The sequence below is a fragment of the Calidris pugnax genome, unplaced genomic scaffold (genome assembly GCF_001431845.1).
Source record: "Calidris pugnax isolate Ruff unplaced genomic scaffold, ASM143184v1 scaffold36, whole genome shotgun sequence".
Lineage (NCBI taxonomy): Eukaryota > Metazoa > Chordata > Aves > Charadriiformes > Scolopacidae > Calidris > Calidris pugnax.
This window is the reverse complement of record NW_015090825.1, coordinates 279,176-284,541: the sequence shown is the minus strand read 5'-3', so window position 1 is coordinate 284,541 and position 5,366 is coordinate 279,176. Positions and strand designations below refer to the sequence as shown.

Here is a 5,366-nt window from a genome sequence, read left to right as displayed (position 1 = left end):
TTTCTGAAATACCTCCAGGGATGGTGACTCCACCACCTCCCTGGGCAGGCCGTTCCAGTCCCTGGCCACCCTCTCAGGAAAGTAATTCTTCCTAAGATCTAATCTAAACCTCCCCTGCCCCAACTTCAGACCATTTCCTCTGGTCCTGTGGTTATTCCCTTGGGAGAAGAGGCCAATGGGTAATTCTAGCAGGACAATTTGCAGAACGCATTTCTCTCTTTCACTGCAAGCGCCATCGATAAAAAAAATAGAGATGCATTTGGTCTATACCAATGATTCACATAACTGATTTAAAAACCAAAACTCTTTGAGCATTCAGACAAGAAAATCGGTGGGAGGTTACCTTAATTCCACAGGAGGAAGCTGAAATACAATAGCAGAACAGGTGATGCATCTCTTCTGGTATCCATATGTGACTCTGCAGGGTTACAAACTGAGCATTACAGTCAGACTGAAACAGAGGAACTGAGAGATGAGAAAAGAGTATTGTGGTCACGCACACAGGAAACTTGCATTCTTCTACCCCAAGCACAAAGCTTTAACCTTTCAGACTTAACAGTGGCAAATCCTGTGCCTGCCATGGTCACACCAAACTCTGAGCTAATCGCAATGTCACATTCGCTGAGCAACAGAATGCATAGAATAAGTTGAATCTGTAGAATCCATTACTGAAATCATGGGCTTATGCTGCCAGTTCCTTTCCTACAAGAACAATTCCTCTGGTTTGCCCAACAGTATCAGCCTTTTCATGCAAGTCTTTGGTCTGTGTAGAAAAAAGCTGCCCACGCCTGCTTTACAGGTAGGTTGAGATTTGACTTCAGATGGACAAGAGAAATTATAGTACCTTCAGAACAAAACAGGACTTCACAAATCACTCATGTTGTTAACTCTGAGAATTAATCAAAATCAGGAAACATAATTTTATGAACATTTGCGTAACTATTTTCACTTTATAAGTTAACAGGAACAGGTGTCTTCAATATCAAAAGATAAAAATAATTTCCATCCCTTTTCTTCATTTCTTTTCCTTTCTTTTTCTTCTCACTCCATTTATTTTTAAGGGCATGAACAAGAACGGGTCAAAGATGTAAACCTTGGGGTTGGGCTTGACTGCAGTAACTGAGAAGGTGGTGGAGTTCAGGATCTTCTCAGAAGAAGGGGCAAAAAATGAAAAAGGAGATGAGACTTCGGCCTGCTCAGGAATCTGCTTTCAAGAATCCCCTAGCTGGCAGTCCTGGAGAGAAGAGTGGTTCAGAATAACTGGTTGGTTTTCAGCTCCTCTGAAGTCAAGAAGGGTCCATCCCAATGAGTAGAATACAAAGCAAAGGTGGCAGTGGGCCTGCGTGGATGAGCAAGCAGCTCCTGACTAAACTTAGGCATCAAAGGTAAGTGTACAAGAGGTTGCAGCGGGGTCAGGTCACCCAGGAGGAATCCCCTAACCTGCAGGGATGGGGTTAGGAAAGCCAAAGCCCACCCGGATTCAAATCTGAAAAGGGATGTGAAGGGCAACAAGAAAACGCTTCTACAGGTACATCAGCAAGACAAAGACCAGGAAAAAATGTGAGCCTGCTGCTGAACGTGCAGTGGAGCTGGTCGCAACGACATAGAAAAGGGTGATATACTCCGTGATTCAGTGCCACCAGGGATGGGGTTAGGAAAGCCAAAGCCCACCCGGATTCAAATCTGAAAAGGGATGTGAAGGGCAACAAGAAAATGCTTCTACAGATACATCAGCAAGACAAGGATGAGGAAAAAATGTGATCCTGCTGCTGAATGTGCAGTGGAGCTGGTCACAATGACATAGAAAAGGGTGATTTACTCCGTGATTCAGTGCCGCCGCCTTCTCCATCTTTGGATGGAGTGACGTGATGACCTACCTCCAGCAATCTCTGGTCTACAAAAACTGAGAGAAAGTCCAGCGCAAGGTAGACTTCTCCTCTGTAGAGGAGGATCACATTAGGGAGCGTTTAAATGAAATGTACGTAGACAAGTCCACGGGCCCTGATGAGACACACAGCAGGAATCACACAGAGGGTGGGCACTGACTGGGTGAAGAGCTTTAGCACTGTTTTACAAAATCTGTGGCTCCTTGTGGGCAGGTTTTTGACATAAACATCAAACTTATCACACTCCCCAGCAAACTGGGTCTAAATTCTACCCCCGTGCCTCTGAGTTCTTCGTTATACTCCTGCAGCTGACCACGTATTCTAGGGCAGAATGTTCTTACTTTAAAACACAGATGTATCAAAAAATTTAAATACAGAATGCAACATTAAATCTAATAAAAGGCTTCTTTTTTTTAACTCAGTATAAAAAAAAATAAATAATTAAACTTATTAAAACATAACTAATCAAACCATATGCAGTCCTCCAGCCCAGAGCTGGCATATACCTGTGCAGGAAGTGCAGAGTCAAAACAACTTGGGTTACAGCTTGCATCTGGCTCCTCTTTCTTGTCACAAACAGTAAACCACATCAAATCCACACTTTGACAAGATAACACCAGCTTATAGGAAACGCTTCTTCTGAAGACTGTAGCTTCAACCAGACAGGAAGCATTAGCTTCACAAAAAGCTTTATTGCTTTTTGCTCACAGGAAGGAACGTTTAATAAGAAAGGCAACGAGGAAGGTCTGGGTGCTGCTTTTTTGTGATGCCATGTATATGTCATCATGCCACTTCTTTGTGTGTTTCAGCAGATAGGCTTGTATTGCAACATGCAACATAGTTAAAGAACTTAAGCCAAACACCTCCATTTCTGGTTGGTTTGCTTGTTTGTTTGTTTGTTTGTGGGGGTTTTTTTGCTGCCCTGGTTTTTGGTTATCTCAGACTCAAGACTTCTCATGAAAATACATTTGAAATTAATTTGAAAAACAATTAACAGAAAAATAAACTCATCTAAACAGAGCAGCATTTTTTTATAGTGTAAATTTCTACAGCGTACGGTGTCACTCCTATCTCTTCACTTCATCTTGAGGATAGGTTGTGGTGAAGAGCTGAGACCTGCAGCTCAGCTGTATATGTACAAGATCACATACAGGCTATTGGTACAGCAAAGAAAGGAACACCTGATCGTGCCCTGACTCAGGTACAAATATTTAATTGCTTTTATTCTTGTTACAGCGATTCAAGTGAAAAGTAATGAAAGATTTATCCAGAGGCGACAGCTCTGCTATAACTTTTCCTCATCAAAATATTCTCTTCTGACCTACCCAAGCCCCAAGCATCTCCTCCATGTAGTGAATTCTGAAGTAATCATAGGAAACTGATCATTCTGCTCATGCTGAGACTAAAATCCTTCTGTACACCTATGTGTACAGAAGGCAAAAGCCTCTGCTTCATTAAGGTTATCCAATCAAGGACCCTTTCAATGCAAAAGAAGATAATAAGGAAGAAAGGATTAAGCAGAAATCTGGAGAGACACAAACGTGGTGCACAAGAAATAGCAGAGTGTCCTGGTTTGAAGACCAGGTTTGAGGACCATTTTGTAATGCCAAAGACCATCCATGTAGTGAATTCTGAAGTAATCATAGGAAACTGATCATTCTGCTCATGCTGAGACTAAAATCCTTCTGTACACCTATGTGTACAGAAGGCAAAAGCCTCTGCTTCGTTAAGGTTATCCAATCAAGGACCTTTTCAATGCAAAAGAAGATAATAAGGAAGAAAGGATTAAGCAGAAATCTGGAGAGACACAAACGTGGTGCACAAGAAATAGCAGAGTGTCCTGGTTTGAGGACCAGGTTTGAGGACCATCTTGCAATGCCAAAGACCACGAGTCTTCAGCCACTAACTGAGGGGCCATCAGGAAACTCCACTCATCTTCAGAGAGGGACAGCCTGGGCTTTGAACTGATGAGAAGGGGGCAGCAAGAGGAACAGGAGGATTTAGGGTATTGGAGGTGGGCCTGCAAGACTGTACAAAGATTGTTGAGGAACGTTTAGGCGAAGGGAGGTGAACAGAGGGGACGGGGTGAAACAGGGGATGGGTCGAGTGAGCAGCTGCTGATGGTGTGTAAGCCCTTGGCTGACCCAGCCCTGCACATGATGGAGGGGGGGTGATGCCAGGCTCTGAGGTAGGTGAGGGATTCATCCCAGCCCCGGGGTGGGGACCGGTGTCTGTGTGGCCTGGGTACAGCTGGTGGGGGGACCAGAGCAAGCGAGGGGCTCAGTGCTGGCAGCTGGAGGGGGACCGTGGGTGTCCCAGCCTGGGGCGCGTGGGCTGTGCCCATGCAATTCCCTATCAAGCTCCAAGCTGCACCAGCCAGAGAGCAGGAGGCCCTGGTGTGGCAGAAACTTATAAGAAAATTAAGTTAGGCAGGTGATAAACTCCAAATACCCAACAACTTTATGCCAACCAAACCGTTTAAGAGTCCCACAACATTAGTAAACCACAGGTTCAAGATGTAAAGTGGAATGAATACTACACAGCCGACTTAAGAGTTCTTAAGTTTTAGAAACAAGGATCCAAAATGCACAATCACTCACCAAATAAAGCAAGGGCTTCACCAAATCAAGCGAGGGCTCTCAACCTGCAGGAGTTTACCTTAGGTGGTGTCCCAACCCACTGGGTAGGTCCCCAACTGCAGACCTGATGCTCCGAGGAGGACTCACTCACTTTACCCTCTGGTGGGGCTTCATTTATACCCTGGTTGAATCTGATCTGTGATCATATATGGTCATGTTAGTGCTCATTGGCTGAGGGTCTTCAATTCCTCGTCTTTCGACCAAAGCGTGTACGTGACAATAGTCATCATGCGGCTTCAAGAAGTTTTGGTCCTTTGCAGTTGGAGGGGGTGTGCACCTGCCATGTCTGGGTCCAGGCAGGGGCACCAGGTGGGCAGAGGGTCTCTGCTGGTATTTGGGGGTTCCTGTGAGTGCGGGGTGCCTGTGAGATAAGTGTGTGAATGTATGGGTCTGCTTTCTAGTGAGTACTGAGCTGGACCTGCTGGTGAGTATGGCACCTATGAGGTGGGTAAAAGATCATGGAATCACGGAATTGTCAGAGTTGGAAGGGACCTCTAGAGATCATCTAGTCCAACTCCCCTGCCAAAGCAGGGCTGCCCAGAGCACATCACTCAGGAGCATCCAGGTGGGGCTTGAAGATCTCCAGAGAAGGGGACTCCACACCCTCCCTGGGCAGCCTCTGCCAGGGCTCTGCCACCCTCACCCCAAAGAAGTTCTTCCTCAGATTTGAGTGGAACCTCCTATGTTCCAGCTTGTGCCCGTTGCCCCTTGTCCTGTCACTGGGAACCACTAAAAAGAGTCCAGCTCCATCCTCCCTCAACCCACCCTTTAGATACTTATCAGCATCAATAAGGTCTCCCCTCAGCCTTCTCTTCTCCAGGCTCAAGAGTCCCAGCTCTCT

At 45.6% G+C, this 5,366-nt stretch overlaps 1 protein-coding gene across 1 annotated transcript in view; it reads right to left on the bottom strand.

The window, feature by feature from the left end:
• Positions 1–4,602, bottom strand: part of LOC106886849 (killer cell lectin-like receptor subfamily G member 1) — a 10,999-nt gene extending 6,397 nt beyond the window's left edge. The window contains exons 1-2 of the mRNA XM_014940102.1: positions 4,487–4,602; positions 344–418 (exon numbers count right to left, since the gene is read on the bottom strand). The gene's annotated coding sequence lies outside the window, so the exon portion shown is untranslated. The remainder of the gene's footprint in view (positions 1–343; positions 419–4,486) is intronic.
• Between the last annotated feature and the right edge of the window lie 764 nt (positions 4,603–5,366).